The sequence below is a fragment of the Anabrus simplex genome, chromosome 13 (genome assembly GCF_040414725.1).
Source record: "Anabrus simplex isolate iqAnaSimp1 chromosome 13, ASM4041472v1, whole genome shotgun sequence".
NCBI classification, from domain to species: Eukaryota; Metazoa; Arthropoda; class Insecta; order Orthoptera; family Tettigoniidae; genus Anabrus; species Anabrus simplex.
Genome location: NC_090277.1, coordinates 86,896,272 through 86,918,236, shown reverse-complemented (window position 1 = coordinate 86,918,236; position 21,965 = coordinate 86,896,272). Strand labels below are relative to the sequence as shown.

The 21,965-nt window shown below is 38.3% G+C and overlaps 1 protein-coding gene across 1 annotated transcript in view; it reads right to left on the bottom strand.

The window, feature by feature from the left end:
- The window catches only part of LOC136885033 (uncharacterized), a 189,709-nt gene that overhangs the window by 107,971 nt on the left and 59,773 nt on the right, over positions 1–21,965 (bottom strand). The window lies entirely within an intron of this gene.

The following is a 21,965-nucleotide window of genomic DNA, read 5'->3' as shown; positions in this document are numbered from 1 at the left end:
CCAGATAAAAGTAGGGTGTAATTACAATGAATGATTTCCCTCTCTCCAGTATCAGACGATCCAGATTTTTTTATAAAGCTATGTCGAAATAAAGAGAAAAAGAACGGGATTCATCTTAAGGTGCTCACTATGCTGGCCGACTTTAGAAGACTCTGCGATGGTGACAGAAAGAGGCAGGCTGTGGATGTTCAAAAAAGCAGAAAACTATCCCTTATGCACGTGGGTAAGAGAGGCGAGCCAGAGGTAGACAAAAAAAAAACCATCTCGTCACCACGCCGCTCTACTTCCAACAGCCATTTGGCAGCAATCCAGAAGGTGGATAAATATCGGCCACATTACAAGACTTGTGTGGCTCATAAATTGTCCGTTTCTAAAGCAGAGCTTTACTTAACAGCCAGCTCAGAACGACAAGCCGAGGAGGAAAGATCATAATATTTAGAGAGAGCCATCCATTAATAATAATAATAATAATAATAATAATAATAATAATAATAATAATAATAATAATAATAATAATAATAATAATAATAATCATTTTGTACTTGTTAAGGTTGCACTAACGCATTGAAATTTTTGGCCGACGGAGGAATGGGAAAGGATTAGGATTATAAAGGTAGCGGCCGTGGCATTAATTAAGCTCCGACTCCAGCATTTGCATGGTATGAAAATGAGAAACCACGGATAACCATCTTCAGGGTTGCAGACGATGGGATTCGGAAATCACTATCTCCTGAATGCAAGCTCACAGATGCATGCAGCTAACAGCACGGCAAACTCGTTCGGTAATAATAATAATAATAATAATAATAATAATAATAATAATAATAATAATAATAATAATAATAATAATACTAATAATAGTAAGAATAATAATAATGCTTTATTGCGTAGCGAAATTAGTTCAGCAGACTTAATACTCTTTCTAATAACAATCTTATAATATCTTCCTCAAAGAGGAATTTTCTGTTGTATTTCGTGCAGGATCAGTTTTTCTTATGTTAGTGCTGAAAGCGAATTTTTCTGCAAGTAGCAGGAGGAAATATGTAGAGGATTAATGTCATTATTTAGTGACTAATGCCACTTTTGACATAAATATGTTTTATGGCTGGGGGTCATCTGAAAATTAGTGTGACGGAAGTGCAAACCCAGCAACCGTGCAGGCTGTGATGTAAAGTATGGATTGTTGGCGAGACAATGTTACCTAGCAACCGTGCAGGCTGTGATGTAAAGTATGGATGGTTGGTGAGACAATGTTACCTAGCAACCGTGCAGGCTGTGATGTAAGGTATGGATGGTTGGCGAGACATTGTTATCTAGCAACCGTGCAGGCTGTGATCTAAGGTATGGATGGTTGGCGAGACATTGTTACCTAGGAACCGTGCAGACTGTGATGTAAAGTATGGATGGTTGGCGAGACAATGTTACCTAGGAACCGTGCATGCTGTGATGTGAGGTATGGGTGGTTGGCGAGACAATGTTACCTACGAACCGTGCAGGCTGTGATGTGAGGTATGGATGGATGGCCAGACAATGTTGCCTAGCAACCGTGCAGGCTGTGATGTGAGGTATGGATGGATGGCCAGACAATGTTACCTAGCAACCGTGCAGTCTGTGATGTGAGGTATGGGTGGTTGGCGAGACATTGTTACCTAGGAACCGTTCAGGCTGTGATGTAAGGTATGGGTGGTTGGCGAGAGAATGTTACCTGGCAACCGCGCAGGCTGTGATGTAAGGTATGGGTGGTTGGCGAGACATTGTTACCTAGGAACCGTGCAGGCTGTGATGTGAGGTATGGATGGATGGCCAGACAATGTTAACTAGCAACCGTGCAGTCTGTGATGTGAGGTATGGGTGGATGGCCAGACAATGTTACCTAGCAACCGTGTAGGCTATGTCTTTTGGATGGCGATCATCTGAAATTAGCAGCTGTTGATGGAGGGCCATGACCTAGATGCATATTTACGATCATTTGATTTTCGCAAAGGGAAAAGTGGTTTCTTTCTTCAAGCAAATTTTCAGAAAATTACTATACTTCTACTACAAAGCTAAAAATTCGCGATATGTACAGGAACTTGTATTGTTTCATTAATGGAGTGATTGTGCTCTGCAAATTCATTTGGTTGCCTATTTCCAACGCGGAGTTTGGGAATTTTATCGCGGAATGTAACCTAGATATATAAATGGGAATGAAACATTTTCGCATGTTACATTCGCGGTTTGGTGATACAAAATTACCGATACTCTATTTTGTATTTAGTATTGATTTAAATCCACAAGGGAGCGCGTTTCTCTGCTGTGAAACTATTTTCAGGTGGCAGGGACCAATAATGAACCATATCACAGAATCTGGAGCGCTCTCGTACATAAAAGTCAGAAATCCAAGGAGAATCGAGCTCCTGTTTTCGACCTCTTTGAGCGAAAGCTTCCAGTCTCATAGCTTATAATCAGTGAAAAATAAATTCTTGGTAAGCTTATTTCTATTAATTCAAGAAAGTTGCTCGTAGATCCAGGCCGTCCACATCGCATTTCAGTGTGGGCTGTTTCGAACTGTTGGAGTTGACTATTACTCGGCAGGTTCCGTCTGGGAGTAGCCTGGGTTCATGAAATTTCAAGATACGTCTCTCTACTTTTTCCAGGTCATCCAGTTCTTTAGCAGAGTCTTTACTGCGCATACGTACTGACGGTGACAAATCTTCCCATTCTTCGAAATGCACTTCTTCTTGCACCGATTTCGTGACATAATTAGCAATAATTTGTAAATATGTTTATTTCTGAAACTCCTTTTGTATGTTGTCCACACCCCATAAAAATATTATCATTTTTGTTTTCAAAACCTTTGCTCAGTTGAAGGTTGCATCAATGAAATGTGAAATTTCAAATTTTGTTGATCACATGTTTATGACATGTCATATTTTGTTTCTTTATATTATTTGTATGGAAAATACAAGTTAAGCATGATTTATCTACGGTGACTACAATTATATAATAAACGGCCCTTTGAACGTTTTCGTTATTTTCCGGTTATGGTCATATTTACCCGTGAATTTTTGTGTTTTTGTCATCTTTATTTCATTTTATTCCATTTTCGCATACCTGCTTTCAGTCATCTCAAATACGCATTTTTCACATCTCCTAATTGTTGTCCGTGATTTATAACATTATCTTTCTTAGAAATATATGTGAATTAGGGGAGTAAGCTGTAGAGAATGGGACAGAATATTGAGCCTCAATTGAACTCTAATGATGTGACGTATTTCAAATATGCGTTACAATTAAATGTTGCGTGAAAATCGAATATCGTTCTTATTTTGAAAACTTTAATATATATATATATATATTTACTATTGTAATTCTTTCTTACCGCTCATCAAAATGTGACGTTCATTTCATTCTGTGTGGAGTCGAGAGCTACCTCTGGAATGAGTAATTAAATAAATTAAAGATATTATGAAAACATTAATATTATTAATTATGTATTATTATTGAATGTTCTAGATTTTAAAAATATATTCTCAATATAATATTAATTTAAACAGCGGCAAAATTTTGAATATTTCGAAAATGTGACCAAAAAATTTTAAAGTCGTATTTATTGTCATATTTCAACACATTTTTGGTTCACAAACATCTGGGCCCTATTGATTAATTTATTGTTATAAATTTAACAAAGATAGAGTTAGCATTTCCGGAAAGTCTAAGTTAGACTGCTTCCAAAAAATTATCATGAATCCATGAATAGTTCGAGATCGTAGCAATAATCCTATCACCCCAACTTAATCTTTATGATTGGTTCATTGATCAGTTTCTTTTCCATATAACCGAGCTCGATAGCTGCAGTCGCTTAAGTGTGGCCAGTATCCAGTATTCGGGAGATAGTGGGTTCGAACCCCACTGTCGGCAGCCCTGAAGATGGTTTTTAGTGGTTTCCCATTTTCACACCAGGTAAATGCTGAGGCTGTAGCTTAATTAAAGCCACGGCTGCTTCCTTCCCACTCCGAGCCCTTTCCTGTCCCAGCGTCGCCATAAGACCTATCTGTGTCGGTGCGATGTTATCGGTAAGACTGGATATCTCTTCGGAGACACTATAATTTTTTTTTCTGAGGTAATTTGTTATCAAGGACCAAATATTATAATGCCTGACGTTTCGAAGCGTCCCTCCATGAGGGTAAGATACCAAAACACGAGGAAGAGTTTCTGTATCTCTTCGCAATTTCGACACAGTTTTTTCTAATTGTATTACACTGCTAAAATTTGAGGTAAATGTATAAGCTTATCATTCACTGAATTATTGATACCTTGTTGATATGTTGTTGTTGTTTGAGTCATCAGTCAGCAGACTGTTTTGATGCGGCTCTCCATAACACCCTATAATGTGGTAATCTTTTAATTCTTGCATAACTATTACATTTGCTGTAATCTGCTCGCCATATTCATACCTTGGCCTATCCATATCGTTCTTATCACCTACACTTCACTCGAAAATCTGCTGTTTAAGTCCTGGGTGTCTTGAGATGTGTCCAATAATTCTATCTCCTCTTCTGGTCAAATTTAGCCAAATCGATTTCCTCTCACCAATTCTATTCAGTATGACTATTTACCAATCTCAACTTCAGTATTCTCCTGTAAAATCACATTAAAAATCTTTTATTCTATCTCTTTCTGAACAAGTTATCGTCCAAGTTTAACTTCCGTACAATGCCACACTCCAGACAAAAGTCTTCAAAAAAATCTTCCTAATTCCTATATCAATTTTGGAAGTGAGTAAATTTCTTTTCATAAGAAAGGCCTTCCTTGCCTGTGCTTGTCTGCATTTTATGTCCTCCTTACTTCCACCATCATTAGTAATACTCATCTACTTCATTAAAGACTTCATTTTCTAATCTAATATTTCCTGCTTCAGGTGACTTTCCACGGCCGCTATCCATTAGTTTTGTATTGGACTTATTTATTTTCATCTTGTACCCCTTACCCAAGATTCTGTCCATACCATTCATCAATTTCTCTAGATCCTCTGCAGTTTCAGATAAAATAACAATATCATCTGGAAATCTTAGGGTTTGATTTCCTCTCCTTGGATTTTGATTCCATTTCCAAATTCTCTAAACAATGGAAAGGAGAGGGGACAAACTACAGCCTTGCCTCATTCCTTCCTGGGTTGTAGATCATGCTCCTTTCTCGGTATCTGATCTCGATCACCTTCAGAATCTCAAATATCTTGGTCCAATCAGCATTATCGGATGCCATTTCAAGATCCACGAACGCCACGTACGTGGCCTTGTCTTTGTTAATTCGGTCCTCTAAGATCAGACGTAAAGTCAGGATTGATTCACGAGTTTCCACATTTCTTCTGAAGCCAAATTGATCTTCTTCCAACTCAGTTTCAACTTGTCTTTTCAGACTTCTGTAAATAATACGCGTTAAATTTTGCAGGCGTGGATACTAAACTAATGGTGCGGAAGTTTTCGCATACTAACATTAAAACAATCTTTTAATTTCTTTAAATTATTAGCCATTGTTTAACACTTTAACGACACACTCAAATTTCATCAAAAAAGGAAACTACAGCAATTGAATAATAAAAAAGTCTCGGTCTTTGAATAAATGTTACTGGAGAAATATGAATGTCAACTTGAGCGAGGAACGAGACATAAGGGAGTATTTCTACTTGAGTTTTGATAAGCTGTTAGAACACAACAGGGTGGAATAAGATGAGAAGTGGATGGGAGATGATAGCTTTTGTAGTCAGCAAGTTGTAATTTCTTATTTCCGAATTTGCGGTTTCTGTGGCGATAGTGACGTTTATACGCCTTATGAACTGTTTGGGGGATGGGAGAAGAAAAGACGAATGTTCAGAGAAAAACACTTCTTTATATAAAAGACGAGCAAAGAGTAGGAAAAAGTATAAAAAGAGCGGTGTGGTATGGTGTGGTGTGGGTGGACGGATAAGAATAGGATTGGAAAGAATTATGATTAATGGAAAACTTAAAATAACTTAGAAGTTGCCAAGCAAGCAGACGTCAGAAGGAAAGGAGATTTCCAGCCAGCTACACATAGCTGGAAGAGGACAGAGTTACACATAGAGAGAGACAGTGAAAGCCTGATTTACGGCGTGTTACGGGCGCATGCGCGTGGAGAGAATGACCGTTTTAATACCATGATTTAGAACACGAGCAAGTGTAGCCCACTTAATGTTCTAATAACGGTGGAGGACGATCAGACCACACAGTGTTCCCGAGTAAGAACCAGTCTTAATATGTAACCTCCAGATCTTAACGGGCAATGTACAGCTGTACGAGTCAAAAAATAGGATTTACCACTTAATTATTTCTTGTTGGAGTGACATTTTCTGTTTATGTTAGAGAAAGAATTAATTAGATACCTTTTATAATTAGAGCCCTGATTTGTGTTCAGTAATAAGTCAGAATGCAAACTTACTGAAGCGGTAACAAGTATAGCCTATCCTGCACAACGGTTATGCTATGAGGTTTGCATAAGCAGTGGGGATACGACCTATCGCAACCCCTGAAATTTATGTTACTCTCACTACATTACGGAATGACAGACTAGACGACGCTTCTTAATAAAGAAACTAGTTTGCATTCTAACCTGTTACTACTTATTCCGAGGTCTACATATAATGGTTGAGATACGTTCTTTAATGCCAGCGAGTTTTAAGTTATTTCTTAATTTATTACGTTTCGTTCCTTTCTTACGTTTCTTCGTCTTTTGTGGTTAATTATTTTATTCCCTTGATAAATAAAAGCAATTTTTGAAATATATCTGAAAGTTTTTGTGCTTGTTGTTATTTCGTGTCTTAATAAAAATAGATGACAAAAACAAGTCAGCTCCAAAACTCATGAACACAACAGGAGGAAAGATATCAAGATTCAAGGTCTCCAAATATCTTGGTGAGATTATGAGAACAGAAGGCAATCAAGGCAAGAAACAGGAGGATTAATTGTTACTGTAGCCATCTTTATGAATATTAAGAATACCTAAAGGATGCAATGAATTAACATAAAATATAAATATTCTTTCCAAATACATGATCATCGAAAATGAATACCCATATTTATAGCATTTTTTAAAAATGCTTACTTTATTTTAAATGGACATGTTGCGGCGATTGCGATCTCAAAAGAGGGCAGTTTTTAAAACTTCTCGTATTAATCATTAAAAGGCACACATACAAAGAGAGATAGGGAGATAAAGTATTGTTTCAGGGTTGGGATACAAAATAAAAGAGTGAACCTCGATAGCATCGCCTTTGCAGATTATCTGGCAACCTTTGCGGTTAGTGTCGAATCAGAAAGTTGAAGAATCTATATTTTTCGTGCCTTAGCTATGAAAACGGTCCTACATGATTTCTATTGAAAGAAACAAAATATATGGAAAATATCAAATCAGTCCCAAAAATCACGAAAACAACAGGAGGATAGGTATAAAAGTCAAGAGTTTCAAATATATTGGTGAGATGATCCGATTTAATGGAGTAGAACATGAGGCAATAAAGGCAAGAATCAGGCAGATAGAGTTATCGTACTAGTTAACGAAGGACGTGTACAACAAGCTGTCACTAAGTCAGAACAATAGTAGGGCATTATAAAACTGTGGGCAACCAGAAGAATTATTCGCTGCCGAGATCTTGGATTTAACAAGTAGAGGATTGCTGAAACAACCGGAGAAGAAAGAGAGATAGATCCTAAGGAATATTTTAGGACCTAGATATGTTGGTGGATACATGAAATTAAGACCTAAGGAGCAGTTTTAGAAAGAGACTGAAGGAATTGTAGACTCGGTGAAGAAGAGACAAGTACAATTTTATAGTCATCTTCTACGTATGGATCGAGAGTGGTTGATTCGAAAGCTCCTTACACATTTCGAATGGAAAACGGTTGTTCCCAGCTGGTTTGTTCAGATACCGATGTGGAGAGAACGGGCATTACACGGAAGACATTATAAAGAGGAAGCATTCCCGACAATTCGTTTGAGATTTCAAAGGCTTAAAAGGAGAAGTAAAAACGAAAGGAGGAGATAAGCCAACGAATGAAGCTCTATTGGCAGAATAGCAAAGGCAGTGGAAGGACAGGATGTTCCAAGATATCGTAGTTACTCCTTGGTCCATAGTCGCTAAATTCGAGCAGAAGAAGTAGTAATGGCCTGACCTTAACCTTGGTCAGATGATGTAACTCTCGCTGTGCAGCCAGGCCAGTACGACGCGGACCGCCCAGCACAAAGCTCAGTTTGTTTTCCTTTGGATGAAACAAATCGAACAAAAAGCCGGTGTCCTTTCGGTTTCCGAATGGTTGTATTGGTAGAGATGGCCCTTTTATCTGGACAATTAGAAGTCCCTATCTCACTACAGTGGACTTAATCAGGGAATATACGAAGAACATTGTTTATAGTGAAAATATACGTGACTTAGTGCACCTCAGACAATATATAACTGTCACTTCAGACATGTTCCGTCTTACGAGAGAAATTTTGATTATTGATTCGATCTGTGTTGTGTTTGGGTCATCAGTCCATAGAGTGGTTTGATGCAGCTCTCAATGCCATCCATTCCTTTGTTAACCTTGTAATTTCTACGTAACTGCCACATCCCAAACCTAATATGTTTTTCATATTCATGCCTCGGTCTACCCCTACCGTTCTTACCACTTACACTTCCCTCAACACCTAACTGAATAAGTCCTGGCTATCTTAAGATGTGTCCTATCATTCTATCTCTTCTTCTGTCATATTTTGCGAAATAGTTCCCCTCTCACCAATTCGATTCAGCATCTCTTCATTTTTTATCTGAATCTGCAAAAATGTGGAGAAAGTGCTGAATAGTATGGACAGAGTATTGGGGAAGCAGTACATGTAAGTCAGAAACAAAACTAATGGAGTGCAATCGAGCCCAGTCATCTGATGAATCACATATTAGATTAGGTAATGAAGTCTTAGAGGAAGTAGAAGAGTATTGTTGCCTGGGTAGTGGAATAACTAATGATGGCAGAAGTAAGGAGGACATAAAATGCTGACTAGAACAAGGAAGGAAAGCTTATCTTTGAGCACTGATATAGGCATTAGAAGGATGCTTTTGAGACTTTCATCTGGAGTGTGGCATAGTATGGAAGTGGAAGGTGGAATATAATTAGTTCAATAGGATGGAGATTAGAAGATTTTGGAATGCAGTGTTACAGAAGAATGCTGGATGTGAGATTGGGTAGATCGAATCACAAATGAAGTGATATTGAATCGAATTGGTGAGATGAGATCGACTGGATAATATTTGAAGGGAAGAAGAGATAGAATTATAGGACAAATCTTAAGACAAACAACATCTCTTCATTTCTGATTCGATCTACCTAACCTCATCTTCAGCATTCTTCTCTGACACCATACGTCAAAAGTTTCAAGTCTCTTTTTTTGAGGTAATTATCATCCATGTTTTTCTTCCTTACAATGCCATATTCCAGAGTAATGTCTTCAAACCACCCCATACCAATTTTCAAAGTGAGAAATTTTTTTCCGGCCTGGCTGTGTGTGTCAAATGGTTCAGCCCTTGGCCTTCTCACCCCAACTTGGCAGCTTCTCTCCTGATTCAGTTCGGTGAGATTAGAAGGTGCTCAAATACGTCAGTCTCCTATCGGTAGACTTAATGGCACTTAAAAGAACTCCTGCAGGACTAAATTCCGGCACCGCGGCGTCTCCGAAAACCGTACAAGCAGCTAGTTGGACGTAAAGCAAATAATATTATTATAATATTTTTCCCTGAAGAAATATCTTCGTTGCTTGGGCTAGTCTACACTGTACAGCATGCCCTCGTTACTTCTGCCGCAGTTAGTTAATTTACTACCCAAGTAAAAATACTCATCTACTTCCTTTTAAGACTTCAAATCCTAATCTAATATTTCCTTCGTCACCTGACTTCATTCGATTGCACGTCATTACTTTTGTTTTGAACTTACATGCTTCTATCGTGTACTGCTTTCCCAATACTCTGTCCATACCATTTAGCAATTTCTCCACATTTCTGCAGATTCAGATAAAAAATGAAGTGATGCTGAATCGAATTGGGGAGAGGGGAAGGATTTGGCGAACAGTTGACTAGAAAAGCCCGGTTACATACGGGACAGATAATCCGCTTAAAGTAAAAGATAGATTGCAGAAAACTAACTATGGTAAATATTAGTTTGTAAATCGAGAAATTGATGATTGGAATGCTTTGTCTGCACCTGACTTAGAGTCTTTTCCTAAAAGTGTAAGATGCTTCAAGAATAGACTCCAGCATTGTGTAAATTGTATGCAAATTTCTATGTCATGGTGTCATGTTTTAATGCAACGCTCAACACACTGTAAATTGTAATATTAAGACATCTACATTATTTAAGGCATGTGTGGATTTTTATATGAACATGCTAAGATAATAGTTAGTGATTGGACCACTCAATCTACAGTAAATCATAATGTAAAATTTCGAAATTCTTCAGGTACGTAAGAATTTGTATATGATGATGCTGGATTTAGAATGTTCAACTAGTAGTATTTCTTGTAAAATTTTCATTCCATAGAATTCTTTGTTGTATTCTTTGTTGTTGTTGTTGGGTAATTACGTTTTAACTTTACTTTATTATCACACTACTGTAAGTGATCATCACCACCGAGATATTTCCCAATTGCGAAGTATTTGTTAATAATAATAATAATAATAATAATAATAATAATAATAACACAAAAGAGAAAACATCTATCAACAGCAGAACATCTAAACTGAAAACAGCACAGCGAATCACCTGGTCAACTAATAAGTAACATCTCTCTCCATGAATGCTAAATTTCGTCATTACAATACAGTTGTAAAACCCGAAGCAACTTATGCCATTGAAACACTCTTCAAGTTGAACACTAAATCAACAATCGATACATTGCAGAAAGTAGGTAGAAGAATCATCAGAACAATCATCAATAAGAAACACCAAGTTGATGGTCAATAGAGATTATTACCTAACGGAGTGGTATATTGTGAAAGCGAATCAGTAGTGAATACAGTGCGGAAAAGGAGAATTGCCCCCTTTTTTGTCATATATTCAGACTGCCGCAAGCCCGACTAGTGAAGCAGTTATTTAGTTACCTCTAGAAAAATAAAACAAAGAACACTTGGTTCACAGAGATCACGAATGACTTAGAAGAATTAATCAATGCTCTAAATTGATGGCAGAGAAGAGAAGAGGATTCTAAGGAATAAACATTTACTATTCGAACTAGTAATATTGGAACGAAGGAAGTACACCATTACTGACAACCAAAAGGCAGCCAGGTCGGACAGGATGAAGAAGTTTTGGGAGCAGAAGAAGAAGAACAAGCTGAAAAGCTGATTCTATTTAATACTATTAGATTTTAAAGTATACTAGCAATACTCCGCCCGCAATGTACAATATATGCTGTTGTTCGTTACTATCCTCACGGGTGTATTTGCAAAGTTTCGAGTTAATGAAAGAAAGCACATGATCTGCTGTGGTAATAGAATGCAATATTATGAAAACAAAACAGTTGAAAATGCATCACGCGAAGAAATTGAATTAAACGTTTCTTGGAACAACACTACGCGCCGAACTGTTAAAAAGTCCTTAAAAGATCTTCGTCATTGAGACAAATGTACCCATAACTTTTCTTAGAATCTACCAATTTAAGTAGTTATTACCTCAAAAGAAACCGCTTGATCCACTGAGTGTTTTAGACCAAAACGAACTGTGTACCTCGATTAAAACGAAAGATATAACTGCTTCAATGAGAAAAAATGTTGAAGAAATGAGACATTAAATTGAATGTGCACTCATAACTTTCCTCAGTATCAACCAATTTGAATAGTTAAGAGCTGAAGTGAAAGGGCTTGATCCACGGAGTGCTTGTAGGCTAAAACGAAATCCGTACCTCAATTAGAACCAAAGATATGAATGTTTCAAGGAGACAAAAATTGAAAAAATCAAATAATTTGAGGAAGGCGGAAGTGATTTATAGTACCTGATGACAAATCTGTGCACGAATACTTTTCAGTTTTAAAAAAATGAAGGAAATCGATCGGATAGAATGGCCGTACTGACTGACTTTAGTATTCATATTTTTTTAAATATATAGACGACTGATTTTGAAGGAATACTGGGCTAAGAGGAAAAAAAGAGCTCACCAGAGTTAAGAACCACGTGGTCCATCGTAGGCCTAAACGAAGAAGAAGAAGAAGATGACCGATTTAAGTGCTCCAATGGTGACGAAAACTATGTAAAATAATATTAATAAAAAACTTATATTAGTCGGTTCTGGTTCTCCAATAAATGAATTTAATTCAATATTTAATGGTAGTTTTTATATTGATATATTAACTGTTAATTGAATATAATATTTTAAGGGATAAGCTTTAGAATAGAGATTATAATTATTATAAGAGTTGTAAAGAATTGTAGGCTTTAAATTAGCCATCAATTGAATAATGTTATAAGTTATATTATTATAATATAATTTCATAATAATATTAAGTTGAATAGTACCCACGCCCTTCGCGGTGAAACGAGGACATATCTCGTCTAAAATTTCTGAAGCGTTATGTAAGAGTAAGTGAAGTGAATATAATTCGAGTTTTCACGAACATGAATGAGCGTCATGGGTCTGCTGCAACCCGTTGTACGGCGGTTTTAATATGAGTCCAACTAATTTGTATTTCAGCTGACAAAGAGGAGAATTAACACAGCTCGTAGTCGTCAACCCTGCAGGGGTGGAAGCATTATATTGCATTCTCCCTGATGAAGGGAAGGAAATTACTGTCTGTTACACTCACGCGTAATGGGAGGCGGTTTGTGAATGTTGTACAAAGGAAATGTGGCGCTACCGTTTACTGCGAGGTCCGACCTTCATCAATCCAGGATGGAAATAATAATTATTAGGATTATCTGAAACAGGTGCATGACGAACCTGCTAGGAAGTAAGCAATTACCACGTGGAATCGAGACTGAGTGAGATAACACTTTATACCAGGGATAGCGAACACTAGGGGCCTATTCCACGAACGAACTTTGCAACTTTTCACTTTGCACTTTGCACTTTTCAGTTCAGATTTTGTTCCAACATCGCTTTTCAGATTTAGCTTGCAAAGTGAAAAGTGAAAAGTGAAAAGTTAGAAATCTTTTCACTTTTCAAGCCTGTTATGTTCCTCTATTGGTACAGAAATGCAAAGTGCAAAGAAATGAAGTGAAAAGTTTTCATGAATCTTGCAAAGAGATGATTCACTTTTCATATGTTAATTAACAAGTATGTACATTAGTTTCTCGGCGTAGAATTTGGTTTAGTGATATAAACACGTCACGACGTGAGCTTTTGTTAGCATCAAGTGAGGACAGTGATGAAGAATCCAATAATGGAACGTACAAAGACAGGATTAATTTTCGTAACCTCACTTCGACGTAATATCGCGAGTGATTTCGTATTATCCCAAGAGGCTGACTATATTCTTGAAATGATCGGTCATTTATTGAAAGATAAAGAAGTAAATTCCTTTCCAAAAAAGAACAAATTCTTATGTTTACATTTTTTAGTAAATGGTGCCCAGCTGTTCTGTGTAACAGCAATGCATGGGACATCAAAATCAATTATTTGCAGAACTGTTACCAAAGTCGTAGATATTATAGTAAATGTAATATTTCCTAACAGTACGTTGGCCTGATAATCCACTTAATATAGCGACGGATTTCTAATGAAGGGTGAATGTCTTTCTGTGTGTATATGTGTTGACGGTACTCTCGTTAATTGATGTGTGTCATCATTTGAGAGGTTATCTTTAAAGTTGTCAAAAAAGGATGTCACGTTTCTCCTTGACAACTTCCAGCACAGCCAGCTTCTTATAATAACCTTTCTTTCCCACGATAAAAACTTAAACGGTACGACAATTATACCGCCAAGTTCGCCGCGAAAAGTAAAGCATTAAAATCATAGAGTGTTAGGCCTATACAGTTTTCTCATAGAATAAACTCGATCGGATCACTCATTCGCAAAGACTTTTCACTTTGCGAAGAAATTGAAAAGTACAGCCTAGTTCATGGTGGAACAGAAAGACTTTGCACTTTGCAAGAATTGAAAAGTGAAAAGTGCAAAGTTGAAAAGTTGCAAAGTTCGTTCGTGGAACAGGCCCTAGGTGCCCAACGTTTGGTCATCACTCCAGCTAAACCCAGGCATTTACCCGGTGTGAAAATGGAAACCACGGAATATCAACTTCAGGGCTGTTGACAATGTGCTTCGAACCCACTATCTACCGAATACAGGATAGTGGGCAAACTTAAGCGACTGCAGCTATCGAGGTCTGTATTTGGTGTCCTAAGAGGTCCAAAACCCACGTCACTGGCTCTTCATAATGATATTAATCAGTGGTAAAGTAAACTGAGGGTGTTCCTCACATAGTGGTACAAAGCGCAGGTAATCTCTTGGTACCAAAATGATCATCCCTTTGTTGCCCCTTTTGCAACAATCGGAGGATACAGTGAGTGTATTCTTCGTCTGCGCCCCCCACTCACTAGTTTTTAAAATTATAAAGTTAAGGACGTACTCCCATTCTTACACTTAATTAGTCCTATCCTAATACACTACTACTAGCCATGTCACTATATTTAAATAATAATAATAATAATAATAATAATAATAATAATAATAATAATAATAATAATAATAATAATAATAATTGTACGCCGCGCGTTGAAAATGAGCGCCTAAAAGAACTCCTCTATCTACCAGATGTGAAACCAACAATACAAGTTAGAACTTTACTCACTAGATGTCACCACTAAAATCTGATGGAATTTTGTTATTGTGAAGTTTCCTGTACCGTGTGAATTTCTACTTTTTTTTGAAGTTTGGACATTCTTCCATAGATGTCACTGCTGAAAAACTATGATCATGCACCCTGGTGCGAAGTGAATGAACTTTTGATTTAAAGAAGTTTTGTATCCGTAAGTTTTTTTTTACTAATTGATGCTCATTTATTTTTGGGTTGGCAATATTTATCTTTCCTTTCCACCAGTTTTGAATCTAGCAAACCCCAAATTTCTGTAATTAATTTTCAACCTATCACAGCCTTCTTCTTCGATTTTGAGTGTAATCTTTAAATCAACCAATAAATTGAGAGGGTGTGGCTGGTTTATTCGTGAAAGGTCTCGAACTTTCCCCGAGGGTTTATAAACTGCGGATTTTCTCGTCTCTTTGCCAATTGATCGTCATCTAAATTAGTGTGTGTGTGTCAAGCAGGAGGCGGGAGGCGCCTCTTTCATCAGGCAGCAGTACACCGACAAGGTAACGGTCACATCACATCCTTATTTCTTGCTAGCTCCGCAGTTTAACTTGAGAGAAAGGTCCGAATCTGTAACTATTCACCCAGTTTTCCTACAGATGTAACTTCTGCCGGCTAATGTAAAAACTTCATAAAATCTTTAACGGTAAATCGCGGATAGAGAGTGATGTACCCTCTCGAGCTCCCCTTCATATTGGTTTAAGGTGACTACGTTTTGTAACTGGTTTTCTTCCCTCTCGTAATGTCTTAATTTATTCTTATACGAGTCACCTCCATAGTTCGGGAACAGCCCCTGTTTCTTCGGCCTAGTGCCTCTTAGGTTTTAAGTGTTCATACCTAGGAGTGCAAGCATTCGCCTCCTTTCATTTTGTGTTCGGGCCATTTTTTTTTACACGAAGGCCCAATAGGTTGGGTACGAGAAACCCCTGTTTCAATTTGTAAGTTGGGCCATGGAAGGCCAAAAGGTGTAATATATTTTTGGTGTTGCCTTGAGTAGGCTTGAAAACTGAGAGCCTGTTAGCTCTGTTCCAAAGTGATTACTGTATGCCGCTTGAAAGCTAGATATTGTATATTGGGAGCAAGTGCTCCATGAATTTAGAGAATTTATGCCCTGTGAACACATTTATGCTCGTCTGTAAAATGTGAGCTGGGAGCTCCAAAAATTGTAAAACTAGGGGCTTGTAGCCCGAGAGTGTTAAAATTCTGAAATCTTGGATTTTCTAAGTCTTGTACCTGAAATGTCGTTGTTATCTCAGTAAGTGAAAAGTTGTTAAGTTTGTTGTTTTTCGAAAATGTAACCTTCAGTTTCAGTTTTTAAATTCTTTTCTTGACATTGTAGTTAGACCCATTCATCCCGGCATCTTCTTTCACCTCTTCTGCTCCACGGGTAACACCGTAATAATAATAATAATAATAATAATAATAATAATAATAATAATAGATGTTCTTTGAAATGTGGAATTCGTAGGATAAGTCTGTTTATAAATGTTAATTTGGCATGATTAACCTCGGTGTATGTTGCACCGTGGCTGTATGTCCATTTTTCAATGAGCTTTGTTTCAGCGGCAGGTGGTAGACCTGGGTGGTCACCCATCCGGGTACTAACCATGCCGAATGTTGCTTAACTGCAGGAGTAGCGGTATGAGCATCAGTGAGACCTGTCGCTGTTGTTACACGAGAACATTATTAATTCTTGTGTGCCGGCTGTAATTGGCACTGTTAATTTTGAAAAAAAAACCGTACAGCATATATTTCGCAGCACGTTTGATGACCATGGCATACAGATCCACGGCATGTGCAGATCTCAAGGTACTGTTGCTAGGTAACATCGCGGCACACATTTTGTTACATGACACTCTTTCTTTACACAAATGTTTGGATGGTGCCCAGCTCTAAGACATATTTATGTCAAAAGAAATGCTGACCCGTCAATAGACGGCAAGAGAAGCAGCGGAAGACCATGGTGACGATGGTTAGATTCAGTTTTTTAAGCAAGATTTGTAAAACTTAAGGCCACAGGGCTAGTTACACATTGTGGAGGGAGGCTAGCATGGTGAACGATAAAAGGATTTAATTGTTCTTCTTGTAATTATATTTAATTATATTCGTTTACGGCCATTTGGGACAACGTTAAGCAACAATCACACATTACTGGAAGCTGTCTTTGCAGCCCAAACTCTTTGTATTCTTGCTCTGGCAGTCTGTCTTCTTTCCTCTGTCCACCCCCTATTCAGTTTGCTCGTCGTGGAAGTCTCTGAAGCTGTCGATCACTGATCGATACTTTGTTCGGTTTAGGATGTCTTCCTGATTTAACCCAAACTGCCCAAGTTCCTTCCTGTTCTTGTTACTATCATTGTTATTCATTTTAATTCCTAACGAAGAACAGATTCCACACCTTTCTGGACGAACCAGATAGGCCGAAAAGAATAGCAGCTCGATTTAGTCTGGGGGATTTCCAACAAAAGAGTAGCGTTACGAAAATGTTGCAAAGTTTGGGCTGGGAAGACTTAGGAGGAAGGAGACGAGCTGCTCGACTAAGTGGTATGTTCCGAGCTGTCAGTTGAGTGAGATGGTATGGAATGACATTAGTAGACGTATGAGTGTGAGTGGTGTTTTCTAAATTCAAGAGAACAACTTGGGAAACATATTCGTTTATACGAGGAGACTGCAGAAGATCTCGAGAAGTTGCTGAATGGTATGGACGAAGTCTTGTGTAAGGAGTACAAGATGAAAACGAATAAGTCCGAAACAAAAGTAATGGAGTGCAGTCGATCGAAGGCAGGTGATGCAGGTAATATTAGATTAGGGAATGAAGTCTTAAAGGAAGTAGATGAATATTGTTACTTGGGTACTAAAATATCCAAAGATGGTAGAAGTAAGGAGGACATAAAATGCAGGTTAGCACATGCAAGGAAGGTCTTTCTTAGGGAAATAAATTTTCTCACTTCAAACATTGATATAGGAATTAGAAAGATGTTTCTGAAGACTTACATCTGGAGCGTGGCATTGTATGAATGTGAAACATGGACGATAGTAGTTCAGAAAGACATACAATTGAATCTTCTGAAATGTGGTGTTACAGAAGAATAGTGAAGGCGAGATGGATAGATCGAATCACGAATGAAGAGACACTGAATCGAATTGGTGAGAGGAGATCGATTTGGCTACATTTGATGAAAAGAAGAAATAGCATGATAGGGCACATCCTAAGACACCCAGGACTTGTGCTGTTGGGTTTTGAGGGAAGTGTAGGGGGTAAGAACGATAGATCTAGAGCAAGGTATGAATATGTCAAGCACATTAGAGACGATGTAGAATGCAATAGTTATGTAGAAATGAAAGGAGTAGCACAGTATAGGGTGGCATGCAGAGCTGCATCAAACCAGTCTATGGACGATGACTCAATAAACATTAACAGGAAGAGGAATTAGGGATTGGATTAATTTACCAAGGGAGATGTTGAATACATTTTCAATTTATTTCCAATTATTAAAGAAAACTAGGTAAAAAACAAATAGGGAATCTGTCACACGGCTCTAAATGCAGATCGGTGGAGATTGCATACAGCTCGCACAACTGACGAGTGATATTTATATTTAATAGAATAATTTAAAACGAATCACGAGCATTCACTCTATTTATAACCATCGCTAACCACATTGTGTACGGGCGTGAATGTTCAGAGGTAAATGTGGTTTGTGAGGGAGTTAGGAGGAGGGGGACTGATAATCGATATTATACAAATCTGCGAGTCAGGTATTTGCACTTTTTATCGGTCACTGTGAATACACTCAGCATGTTCAAATATTCATTGAGTGACATGGAAAATCCTCCGCTGTTTGTTCACAGTTTGATGAGCCTCAATGTGCTTATGTTTCAATCCCTCATTTTGGGTCATCATTAGGAACATTTAACTCCCTTTGTGGAACATTGGAAGTGTGTCAGTTTCAAACGGCGTAGAAGGCGTAAGAACTTCCATTCGGGGCTCCACGTCGTACTCATGCAAAGGCAAACCACGAACCACAAACCTTCCACCAATTAACCCTTAGCACTCACACGGCTGTCATGCTTCGACACCGTAATTTTCTCACATAGATCCTATGTCGGGCCACACCCGAGAACGAATATTTTCGGCTATAATTCCATTGTTCGGTTACTCCAACCCGAATTGCTACTTAAGAATGCTCCACGTATCTGTTGTCGACTGTTGATATTCAAAACATTTCTTAGCACGCGAAGTAGAGGTCCCCATATTACGAAAAACGTAATATTAATCATTTCCCTCAATTATGCCGAATGTTGAAGTGCTATAGCAGACGTCATCACGTAGTTGCTCTAGGGAGCCGGTGTTACTTGCTCCGCTCGGGACGGCTGTTTGTCACGTGACAAGAGAGCAGCAGTCAGGCGGGTTGCATACCTTAGCCGTACTGTACTTGTGCCACTGGCCTTCAGCACATACTACGTCATGCACTTCCCCTACTTGCTCGCTAAGCTGCTCTCGCTTCTCGAGAACGGGGAGCAAACTGGCTACGAAGGTATTTCGCTCTCGATTTACGATGCCTGTGCTATAGGACCCGGAAAGGTTCAAAATTGTAAATCTTGGATATCCCTAACAAACTAAAAAAGCACATTTCGAAAATCTCTTCCGGCCTAAATGCAGTTCCGGAAAAACTACCTAAAATCGCTTGTTCCTTTACTTGTTTTCATTTTTATTTTCATTCAAATCCTAGCCAAATTAACTTATTTATATAATCCTTTCTCTAATGTGTTCCTTGGTTCAATAACCTCAGGCGATTTTGGACTTTTTGAAAAATGTACACACCGAATGTAGCGAAATTCCACATTGATTCACATTAGCGCTTGTAGTGGTAGAAAACGGCAAATAGCTAAAATAATCAATCGGATTTCGATCGTTAAGAAGCTTATTGTAATATTTACCTAAAATTCGTAGCTCATATCTCTAGGAGGTTTTCAACTTTGAGTTGCTTGCCTGTTGATTTTTTAAATGCTTCAGGGCTTATTTTTACTTTGGTAACAGAATCTGTGGTGAGTTTTCTTTGGTCATGTAAGAAATGCGAATCTTGGTGAATATCAGTGTCCAAAATTCTTAGGAGCCATATTACCCTGCTAAATGAAGGTATTTAAGTGGACCTGGAATGGTAAGCGCGATTACAGAAATGTTAAGGATTAAGTCATCGTTGAGGATCATCTGCACTGGCACCATGAGTCATGTAGTCATTTGAAAACCCTATTACACGAGTTAATTACTCTGTCCTCCATTCATTCCCACATGACCCTATCGTCGGAATTGGTTCCTAGGTATAATTGAATCAACCGTGCTTATTCTTACCTACAAATTCCGAGTACTCTACTGACATTTTCCTAGCCCGTTGTGCCACCAATCATTCTGGCTATATTCAACATGTGAACACACCCACCTTCCACTCCCATTCAGCAAAGTATGTCAAAACTGGCTGATTTTTTGCTAGTGGCTTTTACGTCGCACTGATAGGTCTTATGGCGACGATGGGATAGGTAAGGTCTAGGAGTTGGAAGTGGCCGTGGTCTTAATTAGGGTAAACCCCAGAATTTGCCTGGAGTGAAAATGGAAAACCACGGAAAACCACCATCTTTAGGGCTGCCGACAGTGGGATTCGAACCCACTATCTCCCGGATGCAAGCTCAGAGAAAATAGGCTGATGTAGAGTTAGTTTCGAGAACTGACTTATATCCTATTTTTAAAAATCTTCCTCTACTTGGAGGCTGCCTGACAACGTACAGACTAATGTTATTTCATTAAAAAGAATATAAACTTAAAAGCCCAATACAAGTGATGCCTCAGGATTAGAAGACAGCCCCTGAGCGCTTTCAGCTCCACATATGATGAACTCCTCAGCACTGATGTTGAAGGTCTTCATAAGCTCTATATAATTTCTGGGGTCAAAATTCGATAATGTTATTGGTTATGTTTATGACAATATATAGATTGATATAATGACCAATCGATAGGCAGAGCAATCAACAGGTGAATCATGTAGTACTCTTTACTAAGGCAATCCTGCCCATAGTTATATTGGTTCCCGTTTTGCAAGAATATGTACGATCTACCACGTAACACATCGCAGAAGATTAATTTATATGCAAAAGCAATTTTCATTCTTTTTGCCGTAATAAAAGGCATAGGACGAGTATAATGAGAATCCAACGAGTTACCTATAACATTACATCACCACGCACAACACGAAACACCGTATCGATTTGATATTCTGCTTCAGCGGCAGATCTAGCGACCTTATGGCGACGTGACAAGACTTGAAAACAAACCATGATCTGATTGATGTGCGCTACGCTATTTGTAAACAGGAGTGAGTTTTTTTTACGTTGTAGTATGTTAGATTTCTATATTAACATGAAGCAAGAGTCTGATCAGTCGGACTGTGATTGCCGCAGCAATCGCTCATGAGTGGTAAATGAGGTTTTGGTGCCAGTGGATATACTGTAAGACCAGTTCAGGAAGTACATTTCGAAAATAACACTTCAGGCGGCTTAACATCAGCCTAGTGATATTTGTATATACTCTCCCGCTCTGTTAACACAGCGTTATCTCTCACAGCAGAAGAACTGGCAGGCAAATTTTATGAATTGTGGACATATCCAACTTTAAATCTTCATTACTCAAAATCATCGTCCTGTGAAAGTGAATTTCACCTTGGGGAATAAGTAGAATTCAGAGAGGGTTATATCAGGTGAGTAGGGAGGACGGGGAAGCATACAAATGCCTTCGGGTTGGTCAATACGACACACGTGTGCAGTGACTTGTGATCAGGTGTTCGTTCTCGACAATACTATTTTCCTCCAGATATTTTCCCTGAAACGTCTCAAGACTTCAACGTAGTGCTAGAGGTTCATCGGCTGACACTCAGACGATGGAAGCAAAACACCGTTGTTATAATAAAAACAAAACCACGTTTCCTTTTGCGAAAAACAAATGATCATAAATATGTCTCTCGGTCATGGCCATCCATCAACAGCTGCTAATTTCAAATGACCGCCAGTTATAAGACATAGCCTGCTCGGTTGCTAGGTAACAATACCTGACATCACTGCCTGCACAGTTGCTAGGTAACAATACCTGACATCACTGCCTGCACAG